This window comes from Aegilops tauschii, chromosome 4 (assembly GCF_002575655.3).
Source record: "Aegilops tauschii subsp. strangulata cultivar AL8/78 chromosome 4, Aet v6.0, whole genome shotgun sequence".
Lineage (NCBI taxonomy): Eukaryota > Viridiplantae > Streptophyta > Magnoliopsida > Poales > Poaceae > Aegilops > Aegilops tauschii.
In genome coordinates this window covers 19,837,647-19,856,903 of record NC_053038.3, presented here as the reverse complement: position 1 = coordinate 19,856,903, position 19,257 = coordinate 19,837,647, and the positions used below count along the sequence as shown (strand labels likewise).

Genomic DNA, 19,257 nt, shown 5'->3' with positions numbered 1-19,257 from the left:
TCTCGTGGCGAAGAGCTCGGTTAGCTCGATCCAGCCCATCAGCATGCAGAACAAGGTGCTGATGGTAGAAGGGCTCTCGGGTGAGGGTGGAGTAGGCAGCAGTATAGTATCCCTCCGCACCAACATCAGAGGCGATAGCAATGTGCCTGAAAGGGGAGGCGTCCAACTCCTGATACTCTCCACGAAGACGTGTCAGAGCAGCATAGGCAGCATCGTCGACAACCATATCGATGGTCACACCAACACCATGTGCGGTGTGCAGCACAGTAGTGGAGTCGTACTCCCGAGAGTAGAGGTGGACGATGGCACGGTACTGCTCCTGGTTAAAGTCCTGGTACTCCTCGTAGACGGTGTACTCAGGGTGCCAGCGATAACCCAGATAGGTCATCATCTCAGCTAGCACCGCAGGTGATCCCGAGGCACCAATGGCCGTCGTGTGGCGAACGACCTGCCTCGTGGGTTCCATCTGAAAGCAAAGACGTTTCAAAGGAGTCAAATGCCAGTGTGTGTATTGTTCAAAATACTACTCTAAGAAACAACTATGGCTTATCCAACTTTGGGGTGAATGTGGTCACGGGATCCTAGTGTTAGAGTTAGTAAATTCGTTTAACCCGAGTAGAAGAGAGTTCAGAGTCCCAGAGTAAAGGTCGAGGAGTAAAAGATACTAGTACCACCCAATGGCGACGTGGGCCCGTAAGACACACAGCCATGTTAGTAAAAGTTTTGTAATGTCTAGACTCGACTTCGGCCAAGGAGTGTGGATAGGGGGATTCCTACAGGCAGTCGGCTCTGATACCAACTTGTGACGCCCCCGATTTGACCGTACACTAATCATGCACGCAAATGTGTACGACCAAGATCAGGGACTCACGGGAAGATATCACAACACAACTCTAAAACATAAATAAGTCATACAAGCATCATAATACAAGCCAGGGGCCTCGAGGGCTCGAATACAAGTGCTCGATCACAGACGAGTCAGCGGAAGCAACAATATCTGAGTACAGACATAAGTTAAACAAGTTTGCCTTAAGAAGGCTAGCACAAACTGGGATACAGATCGAACGAGGCGCAGACCTCCTGCCTGGGATCCTCCTAACTACTCCTGGTCGTCGTCAGCGGCCTGCACGTAGTAGTAGGCACCTCCAGTGTCGTAGGAGTCGTCGTCGACGGTGGCGTCTGGCTCCTGGGCTCCAACATCTGGTTGCGACAACCAGATAGAAAGGAAAGGGGGAAAAGAGGGAGAGAAGCAACCGTGAGTACTCATCCAAAGTACTTGCAAGCAAGGAGCTATACTACATATGCATGGGTATATGTGTAAAGGGGCATATCAGTGGACTGAACTGCAGAATGCCAGAATAAAAGGGGGATAGCTAGTCCTGTCGAAGACTACGCTTCTGGCAGCCTCCATCTTGCAGCATGTAGAAGAGAGTAGATTGAAGTCCTCCAAGTAGCATCGCATAGCATAATCCTACCCGGCGATCCCCTCCTCGTCGCCCTGTTAGAGAGCGATCACCGGGTTGTATCTGGCACTTGGAAGGGTGTATTTTATTCAGTATCCAGTTCTAGTTGTCATAAGGTCAAGGTACAACTCCGGGTCGTCCTTTTACCGAGGGACACGGCTATTCGAATAGATAATCTTCCCTGCAGGGGTGCACCACATAACCCAACACACTCGATCCCATTTGGCCGGACACACTTTTCTGGGTCATGCCCGGCCTCGTAAGATCAACGCGTCGCAGCCCCACCTAAGCACAACAGAGCGGTCAGCACGCCGGTCTAACCCTATGCGCGCAGGGGTCTGGGCCCATCACCCTATGCACACCTGCACGTTGCGTACGCGGCCGGAAGCAGACCTAGCCTAGTGGCGTTCCAGTCCAATCCGGCGCGCGCCACTCAGTCGCTGACGTCAAGAAGGCTTCGGCTGATACCACGACGCCGGGATACCCATAACTACTCCCGCGTAGATGGTTAGTGCGTATAGACCAAATGGCCAGACTCAGATCAAATACCAAGATCTCGTTAAGCGTGTTAAGTAACCGCGAACGCCGACCAGGGCCAGGCCCACCTCTCACCTGGGTGGTCTCAACCTGCCCTGTCGCTCCGCCACAAAGATCCACTTGCGGGTACTCCTACGAGCCGACCCGACTTTAGTCATCACATGTGTCATGTATGTAGTATATAAGTATATACCCGTGATCACCGCCCAGGTGATCACGGCCCGATAGTATAGCACAGCAGACGGACAAGAATGTAGGGCCACTGATGGAAATCTAGCATCCTATACTAAGCATGTAGGATTGCAGGTAAAGGTAACAACAATAGTAGCAAGGATAGGCTATGCATCAGGATAGGATATCGGAAAACAGTAACATGCTACACTACTCTAATGCAAGAAGTATAGAGAAGAATAGGCGATATCTGGTGATCAAGGGGGGGGCTTGCCTGGTTGCTCTGGCAAGTAGGAGGGGTCGTCAACTCCGTAGTCGAACTGGGCAGCAGCAGTGTCGGTCTCGTAGTCTACCGGAGAGAAGAGGGGGAAGAAACAGTAAATACAATGCAAACATAAGCATGACGATGCGTGACATGACAATGAGCGGTGCTAGGTGTGCCCTAACGCGACAGTAGGTGGTACCGGCGAAGGGGGGGAACATCCGGGAGGTATTCCCGATGCTTCGCGTTTTCGGACAGACGGACCGGAGGGGGAAGGTTGCTAGTTCGATAGGTTAGGGGGTTGTGGTGGACGAACGGACTGCGTATTCGGATTCGTCTCGTCGTTCTGAGCAACTTTCATATAGAAAACATTTTCATCCGAGTTACGGTTTAAAAGATATGAATTTTCACAGATTATTTGAATTTCTGGAATTATTTAATTAACAAAAAAGGGATATGACGTCAGCATGACGTATGAGTGACGTCAGCGGTCAACACTCCGGTTGACTGGTTAAAACTGACACGGGGGACCCACCTGTCATAGACAGTGGGTTAAACAGAAGATTAAACTAATCAATTTTTAGTTAATTAACTACTGGGCCCACCTGTCAGTGAGTGATTAAGTTAATTAATTAGTTTTGATTATAAAAACATTTTTCTTTTCCCTTTTTTTTAATTTTGCGGCGGGGCCCGCATGTCAGTGGCTGGGCCTGCCCAGTCAGCACGTTGACTGGGTGGACCCAGTCAACGGGGCCCACGGGGCCCACTGGCAGTGGCCCTGGGGTGGCCCCAGGCCGGCCACGTCGGCGGCCGGCGCCGGAGCAACTCCGGCGACCAAAACGGCGGCGGCGCGGCTCGGGAGGGGCGCAGGTTTCGCGCACAGGGGTCTGCGGGGTCGTGGCTGGGCGCGTTCGACGCGGCTCGTCGCCGCGCGTCCAACGGTGGTGGCCGGAGCGGCTGGAACGGGCGGGGGCGAGCGCTTCGAGCTCGCCGACGGCGAGGTGCTTCGGGCGAGCAACGGCAACGTCGGTTCGGCGCGAGATCGGGCAAGCGGAGGAGCTGGGGAGCATCTACGTGCGGTGGGGAGTGCTGCGGGCTTGAGACCGTGACCAAAAGGTCACCGGAGACCCGCCGGCGGCGAGCTCCGCGGCGCGGCGTTCGGGCGCGCGCGGGGAAGAAGCTAGGGGGCGCGCGAGAGAGAAAGGACAGGGGAGGAGGGGGAAAGAGGCTCACCGCGCGGCACACGGAGGCCGGTGAGAGCTTAGGAGCAGCAGGTCGGCGCCGGGGAAGAAGGGGGTCGCCGGCGTCCGAAGTTGAAGACGAGCTCGGGGAGGCCGTTGCAGTGGCTCCGAGCTTCAACGAAGAGGCGGAGGTGGTGTAGTCGAGGGCGGCGACGGCGTATGACACGGCGAGGTGGCGATTGGGGCACGGTGGCCGTGCGAACGACGGGAACGGCAGCGAGCGCGTCGGGCGGGGGGGGGGAAGAAGAGAGCGGCGCGGATCTGGGGGGGAAGAGGGAGGCGCGGAGGCCGAGGGGAGAGCGGGGCGAGTGGGAGAGAGGCCCGAGGAGGCGGGGGTGCTGGCGCCCTTATCCTCCCCGTCGCCGGCGAGGTGGTGCGGCGGGGACAGCCCCTGTTCCGACCCCGGTCGGGGGAACAGGGGAGGGGGCGAGCGGGAGAGGTGGGCTGGCCGGCTGGGCCGGGGGTCGGCCCAGTTGGGCCAGCGGTCCAGTGGGGGAAAAGGGGCCTTCCCCTTTTTTTCTTTTTCCCTGTCTGTTCTGTTTTCTGTTTTCTTTTTATTTGTTTATTTTCTTTTCTGTTTTATTTTATTTAAAAGTATTTAGGTATTTTATAAAAATGTGTTTTCTCCACCATAATTACCAGTGTATTATTTGGCACCCACCGAACATTTTTGTTCAAATTTTTTGAAAACTTTTATTTTCCACTTTAATTTTAATTGAAGTTTGAATTAGGAGTTTGAAAAGGAATGTGATTCAAATGTGATCAAGCCCTGTTTAGCAACATGATTAGCTTAATCTCAGAGAGTTACTGTAGCATGATTCTCGGGGTGTTACAACTGGACCGATCCATTTTTGTCACATTGGGGGCCTTTTTTCTTGTAAAAATTTGCAAGTCCACCCATGGGACGAAATAGGCCCCGACCTCATTCCCCCCCCCATTTTGCATGTCCACTATCGGCACGCAACAGGGAGGCCAACCATTTAATTTTTCGACTTCTAACTCCACGCCGACATACAATTGAAGGGCCACTTCTTTTTGTCCTAGTTGCAAGTCCATTCTTGACTTGCAACCAGGGCCAATCTATTTTTGTCCCATTTTGCAAGTCGACCCTCGACGCGCAACTGGGCCACACCTTTTTGTCCCAGTTGCAAGTCCAGCATCGACTCGCAATTGAGACCCGACCTTTTTTGGTCCCAATTGTGATCTCACCCTTGACTTGTAACTAGGCCTAGACATCTTTTTGCCTCAGCTGCAAGTCCAGCCTCGACTCGCAACTGGGCCCCGACCTCTTTCCTCCCAGTTACAAGTCCACTCTCGACTCGAAACTCGGGTGTGTTGTTTTGTTTTGACCCTAGTTGTAAGTCCACCCTAACTTGCAGCTCGAGGCATGTAATTTTTGTGATCGCCCCAGTTGCAAGCCAACCATATACTCGCAACTCAGGGATGTAGTTTTGTAGTTTCCCTAGTTGCAAGTCCACCCTCGACTCGCAACTCGGGGGGGGGGGGTGCTTTTGTTATTGTTTCATGGTAGTTGCAATTAGACCCTCGACCTCCAACTAGAATTTTCTATCGGCCCAGTAGCAAGTCCACAATCGATTCGCAACTCGAGGGAATGTAGTTTGTAATCGCCCCAGTCGCAAGTCCGCCCCAAACTTGCAACTCGAGGCATGCAGTTTTTGTAATCGCCCCAGTTGCAAGTCCACCCTCGACTCGCAACTCGAGGATGTAGTTTTGTAGTTGTCCTAGTTGCAAGTCCACCCCGACTTGCAACTTGGGGGTAGTTTTTTGGTTCTTGTTTCATCATAGTTGCAATTGAGACCCTCGACCTGCAACTAGGGGTTTCTGTCGGCCCAGTTGCAAGTCCACAGTCGACTCGCAACTCGAGAGAATGTAGTCTGTAATCGCCCCAGTTGCAAGTCAACCATGTGCTCACAGCTCCGGGGTGTAGTTTTTGTACTTGCCCTAGTTGCAAGTCCACCCTCGACTCGCAACTCAGGGGGTGTTTTTTTTCTTGTTTCATGGTAGTTGCAATTTTGACCCTCGACCCACAACTAGGGTTTTTCTGTCGGCCTAGTTGGAAGTCCACCCTTGACTCGCAACTCGGGGTGTGTTATTTTTTTTTCACCCTAGTTGGAGGTCCACCCCGACTTGCAACTCAAGACATGTAGTTTTTGTAGTCGCCCCAGTTGCCAGTCAACCATGTACTCGTAACTCGGGGATGTAGTTTCATAGTTGCGCTAGTTGCAAGTCCGCCCTTGACTCGCAACTCGGGGGGGGGGGGGGGGGTCTCTTTCTCATGCTAATTTCAATTAGACCCTCGGCCTGCAACTACGGATTTCTGTCTGCCCAGTTGCAAGTCCACAATCGACTCGCAACTCGAGGGAATGTAGTTTGTAATCGCCCCAGTTGCAAGTCAACCATGTGCTCGCAACTCCGGGATCTACTTTTGTAGTTTCCCTAGTTGCAAGTGCACCCTCAACTAGCAACTTGTTTTTTTTTTCTTGTTTTATGGTAGTTGAAATTTGACCCTCGACCTGCAACTAGAGTTTTCTGTCGGCCCAGTTGCATGTCCACCCTGACTTGAAACTCGAGGGATGTAGTTTTTGCAATAGCCTCAGTTGCAAGTTAACTATGTACTCGCAACTTGGGGATGCATTTTTGTAGTTGCCCTAGTTGCAAGTCCATCCTCGACTCGCAACTCGGGGGGTGTTGTTTTGTTTTCACCCCCAATTGCAAGTCCTCCCCCGACTTGCAACTCGAGGCATGTAGTTTTTGTAATCGCCCAAGTTGCAAGTCAACCATGTACTCGCAATTCGGGATGTCGTTCTGTAGTTGACCTAGTTGCAAGTCCACCCACAACTCAGAACTCGGGGGGGGGGGGGGGGGAGGGGGTTCATTTGTTCTTGTTTCATGGTAGTTGCAATTAGACCCTCGACATGCAATTAGGGGGTTTTGTCGGCCCAGTTGAAAGTCCACAATCGACTCGCAACTCGAGGGAATGTACTTTGTAATCGCCCAAGTTGCAAGTCACCCATGTGCTCGCAACTCGGGAATGTAGTTTTTGTAGTTGCCCTAGTTGCAAGTCCACCCTCGACTCACAACTCGGGGGGTGTTTTTTTTTCCTTGTTTCATGGTAGTTGCAATTTTACCCTCGACCTGTAACTAGGGTTTTCTGTCGACCCAAGTGCAAGTCCACCCCCGACTTGCAACTCGGGGATGTAGTTTTGTAGTTGCCCTAGTTGCAAGTCCACGCTCAACTCACAACTCGGGGGGAGGGGGGATGTAGTTTCTATTCACTCCAGTTGCAAGTCCACAATCGACTCGCAAGTCGAGAGGATGTAGTTTGTAATCGCCCCTGTTGCAAGTCAACCATGTGCTCGCAACTCGAGATGTAGTTTTTGTAGTTGCCCTAGTTGCAAGTCCACCCTCGACTCGCAACTCAGGTGGTGTTTTTTTTCTTGTTTCATGGTAGTTGCAATTTGACCCTCGACCTGCGACAAGGGTTTTTTGTCGGCCCAGTTGCAAGTCCACCCCCGACTTGCAACTCGAGGGATATAGTTTAAGTATTCTGCCCAGTTGCAAGTTAACCATGTGCTCGCAACTCGGGGATGTAGTTTAGTAGTTGCCCTAGTTGCAAGTCCGCCCTCAACTCGCAACTTTGGGGGATGTAGTTTGTATTCACTTAAGTTAAAAGTCCACCCTCGACTCGCAACTCGGGGGTGTTGTTTTGTTTTCACCCTAGTTGCAAGTCCACCCCCGACTTGCAACTCGAGGCTTGTAGTTTTTTTAGGGGCCCAATTGCAAGTCAACCTTCGACTCGCAACTAGGGGGCGTATATTTTGTAGGGGCCCCAGTTACAAGTCAACCATCGACTCACGATTGTCCGTACGCGGAGGGACTGGCCCAGGCACACTGGTACGCTATTGTGATTTATTTGGACAAACAAACAAGAGACAAGTACGACCTCCTCCAGAAGGCCTCCGACGGCCTAGCCGCTCCCTTCTCCGCCTTCCTCGAGGCAGGCAGCGGCAAGAAGCCGGACTGGGTCGTCATCGACACCTTCCACCACCTGGTCGCCGCGGCGGCGCTCGACCGGAAGGTGCCGTCTGTGATGTTCTTGATTTACTCTGCCGGTACGTCCGTCCTCTATGGTGTGCCGCGTGTGTCCACGGTCGCGCACGAGGAGCTCGGGGCATCACTAGCCCAGCGGTGCATGTTCACCTACGAGACCTGCAAGATCATCGCCCATCGGTGCTGCGCTGAGTTGGAGCCGGAATCCGTGCCACTCCTGTCCAAGATCTTCGGGAAGCCGGTCTCCCCAGTCGGTCTGCTGCCGCCCCCTTTTGCAGGAAGTCGAGGCTTGAGGATAATAAACGGAGCGGCGACCGAGAAGGGCGACGCACTCGTCTCATGGCTCGACCGGCAGCCGGACAAGTCCGTCGTCTACGTCGCGCTGGGAAGCGAGGCACCGCTGAGCACGGAGCTGGTGCACGAGATGGCACTAGGCCTGGAGCTCACCGGGACGCGCTTCCTCTGGGCTCTCAGGAAGCCCAGCGGCGTCCCTGACGGCGACGTAGATATCCTTCCTGTCAGGAAGCGTTTCTACTCCCTCGTAAGGGAGCCGCGTTGGACTTATATTGATTAGGGCGCAAGGCCAAGCTTGGAGTACAAGTTGAGGACCTACCGATCTCTAGGATTCGGTGGTTTAGATATACTACGGGATAACAGAGAGAGAGAGGGGCTTAGTTGAGATTACAAACGTATTACACATAAACTCTAACACCCTTCCTTAATCTCAACTATCCTAGGTTGATATTCCTCTTGAACTCTTCAAATGGCCGAGCAGGCAATGCCTTGGTGAACCCGTCTGCCACTTGATCTTTTGATGGAATGAATCTGATATCCAGCTTCTTCTCTGCAACTCTTTCTCTTACAAAGTGAAAGTCAATTTCAATGTGCTTAGTTCGACCATGAAAGACTGGGTTAGCAGAGAGATAGGTGGCTCCCAAGTTATCACACCAAAGACATGAGACACGGTGTTGTTTAACACCTAACTCATTAAGCAATGATTCAACCTAGATAATCTCAGCAGTTGCATTTGCCAGTGACTTGTACTCAGCCTCAGTACTTGACCTTGACACTGTAGCTTGTTTTCTAGCACTCCAAGAGATAAGACTAGAACCAAAGAATATAGCAAATCCTCCAGTTGATCTTCTATCATCACTACATCCTGCCCAATCAGCATCAGAGAAAGCACTCACAAGAGTAGAGCTAGAACGTCTGAATTGTAACCCAAGGCTCACAGTATGTTTGATATACCTGACAATCCTTTTTACAACTGTCCAATTTGAAGAAGTAGGTGCATGCAAATACTGACAAACCTTATTGACTGCAAATGATATGTCTGGTCTTGTAAGTGTCAGGTATTGCAAGGCTCCTACAGCACTCCTGTATCTTGTGCTTTCTTCTTCTTTGAGTGGCTCACCTTCAAAGGCTGAAAGTTTTTCTGAAGAAGACAATGGAGTGGGTGAAGGCTTACAATCCTTCATTCCCATACGAGCTAGGAGTTCAGTAGCATACTTTTCCTGGTTCAGGACTATACCATCTGGAATCTTCTTAACTTCAATGCCCAAGAAGAAGTGCAAATCACCAAGATCCTTCAAGGCAAACTTTGATCTCAAATCATGCAAAAGAGCATTAGTGGCATCTTGTGAAGAACTTGCAACTATAATATCATCAACATATATCAACACAAATATGACTGTGTTTGCCTTGTTATAAATAAAGAGTGATGTGTCAGCTTTGGATGCAACAAAACCAAGACACCTCAGCTGAGAGCTTAACCTTGAGTACCATGCTCTTGGGGCCTATTTTAGGCCATAAAGTGCCTTGTCAAGCTTGCACACATAATGAGGTGTTTTCTTATCTGCATACCCAGGTGGTTGTTTCATATAAACCTCCTCTTCCAGAACATCATGCAAAAACGTGTTCTGAACGTCTAGCTGCCTCAAGCTCCATCCCCTGGATACAGCAATAGATAGCACAAGCCTAATGGTTGCGGCCTTGACAACAGGACTAAATGTATCCTCATAATCTTAATCCATACCGTTGTTTGAAGCCTTTTGCAACTAACCGTGCCTTGTACCTGTCAATTGAGCCATCTGCCTTCTTTTTGATTCTGTACACCCACTTACAATCAATAATATTTTTACCTCTCTGTGCAGGTACAAGATGCCATGTCTTGTTCCTCATAAGTGCTGAGTATTCTTCATCCATTGCCTGCTTCCACCTCACATCTCCAAGTGCATCTTCTACTTTTGTTGGTTCTCCTGCAACACACATCATACCATACCGTATTGTACCATCAGTTCGAACCTTTGGATTGTTTATACCTTTCTGTAGGCGAGTTGTAACACGTGACGTCACCACTCGTTGAGATTGAGCAAGCTGTTGCACAGGAGAGGACATGGGAGTCTCTGTCGCAGAAGATCCTGAGGATGCACCGGATTCGCTGCTTTGCACAGGAGATCTGATCCCAGACTCTGTAACCTGCTGTGTGGCTGCACTTGTACTGCTGGAGCCAGTTGCCGCAGAGTCGCTTGCCGCAGAAGATCCTGCATGCGCATGCGCGATCCTGAGCCGACCAACAGCTGCTGCGTGGTCGCTGTCGCCCGCCCGTGCATGGGATGCAGGTCCGACGCGCTGCCTGGCGACGTGGCAGCTCGCTGCTGGCCCGCCGTGCGCGCGCGATCCGGGGCGGATCCCCGCGCCGATCCCGAGGGATCCTTCCGCACTGGCGTCGCGGGCTGGAGCGGATCCTCCTCGTATTCAGCGCCGGCTCCGTCTTCTTCCTCCACATGCAATATGCCTCCATTTTGTACCGGATTTTGATCATTTTCAACTCCGTTTTCTTCTGCATTTTCACCATCGACCTGGACATGAGTAGATGCAACACCAGTGTGACGCCCCCGATTTGACCGTACACTAATCATGCACGCAAATGTGTACGACCAAGATCAGGGACTCACGGGAAGATATCACAACACAACTCTAAAACATAAATAAGTCATACAAGCATCATAATACAAGCCAGGGGCCTCGAGGGCTCGAATACAAATGCTCGATCACAGACGAGTCAGCGGAAGCAACAATATCTGAGTACAGACATAAGTTAAACAAGTTTGCCTTAAGAAGGCTAGCACAAACTGGGGGTACAGATCGAACGAGGCGCAGGCCTCCTGCCTGGGATCCTCCTAACTACTCCTGGTCGTCGTCAGCGGGTTGCACGTAGTAGTAGGCACCTCCAGTGTCGTAGGTGTCGTCGTCGACGGTGGCGTCTGGCTCCTGGACTCCAGCATCTGGTTGTGACAACCAGATAGAAAAGAAAAGGGGGAAAAGAGGGAAAGAAGCAACCGTGAGTACTCATCCAAAGTACTCGCAAGCAAGGAGCTACACTACATATGCATGGGTATATGTGAAAAGGGGCATATCAGTGGATTGAACTGCAGAATGCCAGAATAAAAGGGGGATAGCTAGTCCTGTCGAAGACTACGCTTCTGGCCATCTCCATCTTGCAGCATGTAGAAGAGAGTAGATTGAAGTCCTCCAAGTAGCATCGCATAGCATAATCCTACCCGGCGATCCCCTCCTCGTCGCCCTGTTAGAGAGCGATCACCGGGTTGTATCTGGCACTTGGAAGGGGTGTATTTTATTCAGTATCCAGTTCTAGTTGTCATAAGGTCAAGGTACAACTCCGGGTCGTCCTTTTACCGAGGGACACGGCTATTCGAATAGATAAACTTCCCTGCAGGGGTGCACCACATAACCCAACACGCTCGATCCCATTTGGCCGGACACACTTTTCTGGGTCATGCCCGGCCTCGTAAGATCAACACGTCGCAGCCCCACCTAGGCTCAACAGAGAGGGCAGCACGCCGGTCTAAACCTACGCGCGCAGGGGTCTGGGCCCATCGCCCTATGCACACCTGCACGTTGCGTACGCGGCCGGAAGCAGACCTAGCCCCCTTAATACAAGCGCGAGCTTACGGTCCAATGCGGCGCGCGCCACTCAGTTGCTGACGTCAAAAGAGCTTCGGCTGATACCACGACGTCGGGATACCCATAACTACTCCCATGTAGATGGTTAGTGCGTATAGACCAAATGGCCAGACTCAGATCAAATACCAAGATCTCGTTAAGCGTGTTAAGTAACCGCGAACGCCGACCAGGGCCAGGCCCACCTCTCACCTAGGCAGTCTCAACCTGCCCTGTCGCTCCGCCACAAAGATCCACTCGCGGGTACTCCTACGAGCCGACCCGACTTTAGTCATCTCATGTGTCATGTATATAATATATAAGTATATACCCGTGATCACCGCCCAGGTGATCACGGCCCGATAGTATAGCACAGCAGACGGACAAGAATGTAGGGCCACTGATGGAAATCTAGCATCCTATACTAAGCATGTAGGATTGCAGGTAAAGGTATCAACAGTAGTAGCAAGGATAGGCTATGCATCAGGATAGGATATCGAAAAGCAGTAACATACTACACTACTCTAATGCAAGCAGTATAGAGAAGAATAGGCGATATCTGGTGATCAAGGGGGGGGCTTGCCTGGTTGCTCTGGCAAGTAGGAGGGGTCGTCAACTCCGTAGTCGAACTGGGCAGCAGCAGTGTCGGTCTCGTAGTCTACCGGAGAGGAGAGGGGAAAGAATCAGTAAATACAATGCAAACATAAGCATGACGATGCGTGACGTGACAATGAGCGGTGCTAGGTGTGTCCTAACGCGACAGTAGGTGGTACCGGTGAAGGGGGGGAACATACGGGAGGTATTCCCGATGTTTCGCGTTTTCGGACAGACGGACCGGAGGGGGAAAGTTGCTAGTTCGATAGGTTAGGGAGGTGTGGTGGACGAACGGACTGCGTATTCGGATTCGTCTCGTCGTTCTGAGCAACTTTCATATAGAAAACATTTTCATCCGAGTCACGGTTTAAAAGATATGAATTTTCAAAGTTTATTTGAATTTCTGGAATTATATAATTAACAGAAAAAGGGATATGACGTCAGCATGACGTATGAGCGACGTCAGCGGTCAACAGTCCGGGTTGACTGGTCAAAACTGACACGGGGGACCCACCTGTCATAGACAGTGGTTTAACAGAAGATTAAACTAATTAATTTTTAGTTAATTAACTACTGGGCCCACCTGTCAGTGAGTGATTAGATTAATTAATTATTTTTATTTATAAAACATTTTCCTTTTTTTGCGGCGGGGCCCGCATGTCAGTGGCTGGGCCTGCCCAGTCAGCACGTTGACTGGGTGGACCCAGTCAACGGGGCCCACGGGCCCACTGGCAGTGGCACTGGGGGGGCACAGGCCAGCCACGTCGGCGGCCGGCGGCGGAGCGACTCCGACGAGCCAAACGCGGCGGCGCGGCTCGGGAGGGGCGCGGGTTTCACGCACAGGGGGTCTGCGGGGTCGTGGCTGGGCGCGTTCGACGCGGCTCGGCGCCGCGCGTCCAACGGTGGTGGCCGGAGGGGCTGGAACGGGCGGGGGCGAGCGCTTCGAGCTCGCCGGCGGCGAGGTGCTTCGGGCGAGCAACGGCAACGTTGGCTCGGCGCGAGATCGGGCAAGCGGAGGAGCTGGGGAGCATCTACGTGCGGTGGGGAGTGCTGCGGGCTTGAGCCCGTGACCAAAAGGTCACCGGAGACCCGCCGGCGGCGAGCTCCGCGGCGCGGCGTTCGGGCGCGCGCGGGGAAGAAGCTAGGGGGCGCGCGCGAGAGAAAGGACAGGGGAGGAGGGGGGGAGAGGCTCACCGCGCGGCACACGGAGGCCGGTGAGAGCTTAGGAGCAGCAGGTCGGCGCCGGGGAAGAAGGGGGTCGCCGGCGTCCGAAGTTGAAGACGAGCTCGGGGAGGCCGTTGCAGTGGCTCCGAGCTTCAACGGAGAGGCGGAGGTGGTGTAGTCGAGGGCGGCGACGGCGTATGACACGGCGAGGTGGCGATTGGGGCACGGTGGCCGTGTGAACAACGGGAACGGCGGCGAGCGCGTCGGGCGTGGGGAAGAAGAGAGCGGCGCGGATCTGGGGGGGAAGAGGGAGGCGCAGGGGCCGAGAGGTGAGCGGGGTGAGTGGGAGAGAGGCCCGAGGCGGCGGGGGGGTTGCTGGCGTCCTTATCCTCCCCGTCGCCGGCGAGGTGGTGCGGCGGGGACCGGCCCCTGTTCCGACCCCGGTCGGGGGAACAGGAAAGGGGCGAGGGGGAGAGATGGGCTGGGCCGGGGGTCGGCCCAGTTGGGCCAGGGGTGCTGTGGGGGGGCTTCTCCTTTTTCTTTTTCTTTGTCTGTGCTGTGTTCTTTTGCTTTTTCTTTTTATTTGTTTATTTTCTTTTCTGTTTTATTTCATTTAAAAGTATTTAGGTATTTTATAAAAATGTGTTTTCTCCACCATAATTACCAGTGTATTATTTGGCACCCACCGAACATTTTTGTTCAAATTTTTGAAAACTTTTATTTTCCATTTTAATTTTAACAGGAGTTTGAATTAGGAGTTTGAAAAGAAGTATGATTCCAAATGTGATCATGCCCTGTTAGCAACATGATTAGCTTAATCACAGAGAGTTACTGTAGCATGATCCTCAGGGTGTTACAACCAGAACTGGTTGAACAGTCATAAAAAATGGTCAGTACAATTGTCGCCCCCTTGATCAAAGGACCGGAGAGTAGGAGGAAGAAGAAGAATTTCTTGTTTTAGACGGGCTCCGGTGTTTGGATGAAGGGACTCAAATGGGAAGACAGATTCGTCAAAAACAACGTCTCGTGATATATAGACCCAGCCAGAGGTGACATCTAAACACTTGACTCCTTTGTGGAGAGGACTATACCCCAGAAAAAAACATTTTTTGGAACGAAAAGCAAGCTTGCGTGTGTTGTATGGTCGTAGGTTGGGCCAACATGCACAACCAAACACTCGAAGAGATTTATAATCTGGAGTGGTGGCAAAGAGACGTGTGATGGGTGTTTCAAAATTAATGACTTTGCTAGGCAGCAAGTTGATGAGATATGTAGCAGTGAGGAATGCTTCATCCCAAAATTTGAGTGGCATAGATGCATTGGCAAATAGGGCAAGACCTACTTCTACAACATGACGATGTTTTCTCTCTGCAGAACCATTCTGTTGGTGTGCATGTGGACATGCAACGTGATGAGAAATGCCAAGTTGCTGAAAAAAGGAATTCAACTTCCTGTATTCACACCCCCCCCCCCCCAATCGGTTTGCATAGCAATGATCTTAGTGTTCAGTTTTCTCTCAACAAGATTTTTAAAATTGGACAAGACTTGAAACACTTCAGACCTTTTCTTAAGAAGATAGATCCAAGTAAACTTGCTAAAATCATCAATAAAGCTTACATAATATGAGTATCTACCAACTGAAGTGGGAGCTGGTCCCCATACATCTGAGAATACAAGTTGTAGGGGTGCAGTGGAGATGCTAGTAGACACAGGATATGGTAGCTGATGACTTTTAGCTTGTTGACATGGATCACAAACTGACTCAATACTAACTTCATGAGAGTGAGGAAGTTTATTTTCACTAAGAACACGTTTAACTATAATTGACGAAGGATGACCTAATCTACTATGCCACTTTGATGATGAAGGCTTGATAGCCGCAAAAGCTTGTTTATTCGATGACGATGATGAAGAAGATATGAGTGGGTAAAGTCCTCCCACACATCTGCCCCTAAGAATTATTCTCCTCGTGGCCAAGTCCTTGACAAGAAAGAAATAAGGATAAAATTCAATGAGGACATGGTTATCACGAGTAAATCAATGAACAGATAGAAGACTTTTTGAAATTTCAAGAACATGAAGGATTTTATTTAGATGTAGATTTTTATTAGGGGTTCTAACAATTGAATGACCAATATGATAAACTTGCATACCAGAACCACTCGCGGTGTGCACTTGATCATGTCCGTGGTACTTGTCCCGGATAGTCAGCTTGTCCAGCTCTCCGGTGATGTGGTGCGTGGCGCCGGTGTCCGCGTACCAGTTCGTGTCAACACCGTAGGAGTCGATGACCATGTTGGCCCCCTTATCCTCAGGCTCATCTTCGTCATACCTGTGCTAGCAGTCACGGGCGCCCCCTAGATGATGCTTGTGACAGATCTGACACTCCGGATAATCATGAGCCTGCTGCCGCCGTTGCTGCTGTGGGCGGCCGCGACCACCGCCGCCGCCGCCGTTGCCGCCAGATGGACTCGGGGAGGAGCGCCTGCCTCGGCCACGACCTCTGTTGTAGCCGCGACCGCGCCCCCTGCTGTAGTCGCACCCGCGTCCCCTGTACGCCATGTTTGCTGAAGAGTTGAAGCCAGCATCGACGCCGTCGCCTAGCGTCTCCACCCGCTGATCGAACGCCGCGATCTAGGCGAAGAGATCGTCAACTGAGATCGTCGACTTAACTGCGTCGATAGCCCCCACGACAGCGTCATAGTCTCTGTCGAGACCTGCAAGCACGCAGTCGACCATCTCTGGATCAGAGACAGGGTGACCCGCCGCAGCGAGTTCATCCGCCAGGTTCTTCATCTTGGCGATGTAGGAGGTGCTCGACATGGATCCCTTCTTGGTGTTGGTGATGGCAATCCGCAAGTTTGTGATGCGAGATTGGGACTGCGAGGCAAAAATAGTAGTGATAGCAGTCCAAAGATCAAAAGTCATCTCCTTACTCGTGACTTGGGCGAGAATATCTTTTGACAGAGAATTCAGGAGATGACTCAGGATCTGCTGGTCCTTCGAGATCCATTGTGCATACAGAGGGTTTGGCACCTCTGCCATGGTCTTGTCCGCCTGCTGCTGCTGCACTGTCTTCGGTGGCGCAGCGTCGGATCTATCCAGGAGGCCGGTGACTTGCGCTCCTCACAGTCCTGGCATGACCTGGGTCCTCCATAGGATGTAGTTTGTTCTGGTGAGTTTCTCGGCTGGTGGAGCACCAAGGTTGATGACGATGGTGGCCGAGGAGGACATGGTGATGTGGTGATTGCGATCTGGCAATGGTGATGGTGATCGATGGTGGTGGTGATCGAAGGAGAAGCTTTTCTGGCTAGATAGATGGGAAAAGGTTGGCTCTGTATACCATGTCAGGAAGTGTTTCTACTCCCTCGTAAGGGAGCCGCGTTGGACTTATATTGATTGGGGCGCAAGGCCAAGCTTGGAGTACAAGTTGAGGACCTACCGATCTCTAGGATTCGGTGGTTTAGATATACTACGGGATAACAGAGAGAGAGAGGGGGGTTTAGTTGAGATTACAAACATATTACACATAAACTCTTAACACTTCCATCCGGCTTCCATGAGCGTACCCATGGCCGCGGGCTCGTCACCATGGGGTTGGTCGCACAGACAAGGATATTGGCGCACGCAGCCGTGTGCGCGTTTCTGACGCACTGCGGGTGGAGCTCCACCATCGAGGGGCTGCAGTACGGGCAGCCGCTCATCATGCTGCCATTCTTCGGAGACCAAGGGCCGAATTCTCTGCTCATGGAGGCGAAAAAGGCAGGAGTGCTGGTGGCAAGAAACGAAACAGATGGGTCTTTGACAGGGCAGGCGTCGCGGCGGCTGTTCACGCCGTCGCGGTGGACGAAGATGGTCGCGCACTCTTTGCGGCCAACGCCAAGAAGCTACAAGACATTGTTACTGACACGGCGTGTCATGATAGGTGCATCGATCAGTTCATCCACCAACTCAGATCTTATAAGGACTAGTACGAAGCCCGCGCATTGCTACGGGCTGTAATGCATATATATTTGATTGAGTCGACAACAATCGTCATGTAAACCTTTCCTCTCTATATATATCTCCATCTCTTCCTTTCTCCACTCATCCTTTCTCCTACTACTCTCTAGGGGACAGACATGGAGCACTTCTGTTCTGCATGTCTCATAGAATAAGGTTTTTATCAATGATTTTTTTCAAACACAGTATAATCAAAGTCATTCATATATATGAATGACACACAATATAGCATCTCGAAATTTTACGAAGTCACCACATACACCTCGCAGTCAACGGAATGGTCTCCTCCCACTAAACGAACATCGTCAGAAGTCTGAAATAAATCTAGAAATAATGCGATCACCAATGTCAAAGTTTAGAACTTGAACTCTGATGAGTACGGAATACCATTATCGTCCTAACCAGCAACCACAAGTTGATTGGCACGAACGACTAATCTCTAATGTGTCGTAGAAAATAAAGAACTACTCCCTCCGACTTATACTACAAAAGTGTTTTTTATACTACATTAATATAAAAATGCTCTTATATTATGGGACGGAGGGAGTACAACGAAGCTTGATGCTGGATACGAGGAGTGAATGACGTGAAAAAGATTTTATTGTGTTTTGCCCTACTGACACAAATTCGATTCTCTATTTCTGTACCAAGAACAGACTTCAGATTCATTTTATGCAATTAAGAAATATGCATAGACCTCAATTAGGGTGAACGACTCTTGCACGATGGTCCATCCAGCGGTTTGCAAACAACTTTTGCCATGCATGGACGGCTTTGATGGGTTGTCGTTCATAAATCGTTCACGTACTGTCTGTATAGCAGTGCTGTTAGGAGTATGTACTGTTTTCAGCACCGTTGTATGCATGCATGCCTCCCAGAAAAGGTCAACGAGTTGTGGACATCAAGAGCCCTGGTCAACCCGTCAGTAGGCATGCCAGCCCATCTCGTGCCAGCCGGTGCGCAGGGACCAAGGCGTGTAATTGATCCGTGATTAATTCCCGTGATTATTGCCCTGGTTGTTCAACCAAAACGAGATATATTCTCTTTTATTTTATTTTTCGATCAAAACGAGAGATTTCTCTTTTTTTTTTGACAATTGAGAGAGTTTTATTCAAACAAAGGCATCTCTACTCCTAATGGACGACTTGCTGAATAGTCTCCGCGGTTTATTTTCGCTGGGTTTTTTTCGTCATCCTCCCACCTCCGTTAACTCGCAACCCTCCCGAAAAAAAGGCCATGCCAAAAAAAAACCTACGAGCAGATCGTTCTCCGCCGCCAACCAGCCCTTCGCACGCCCGATCCACCCCTTCGCCCCCGCCGGACATCCATCCCTGTGCCGTGGCCGATCCTAACCTTCGCCGTCGCCCTCGCACATCAAAGCCGCCGCCCGTCCATCGTACGATCTGCTTCAGGATCGCTTCAGGAGACGGCGATCTGCTTCAGGATCGCTTCAGGAGACGGCGCCGCGATCCCGTTAAGGAGACGCCGGCGCCCAGGATCCGATGGCGATCCCCTTCTGGACACGCACATCCTCTCAGCCGGCGCTGATCCCCGTTCAGGAGTACGTATTGCAAGTTCATACAGAATAATCGCATTAGGTATCTATCTTCAAAAACCTGGCACTACATCCAGAATAGAGTTCAGAATAATCGCACAGTACCTATTTTCAAAAACCTGGCACTACATCCAGAATAGAGTTCAAATTAGGGATCCAACAGATCCGCTTAGTGTGCATATACATCAACCTCATGACTTCCTTTCCTGGAGCATGGGAGGCCAGACACCCAGT

At 51.2% G+C, this 19,257-nt stretch overlaps 1 pseudogene; it reads left to right on the top strand.

Annotated features, from left to right (window-relative positions):
* Positions 1–19,255, top strand: part of LOC109762688 (UDP-glycosyltransferase 91D2-like) — a 30,896-nt pseudogene extending 11,641 nt beyond the window's left edge.
* Positions 19,256–19,257: the final 2 nt, after the last annotated feature.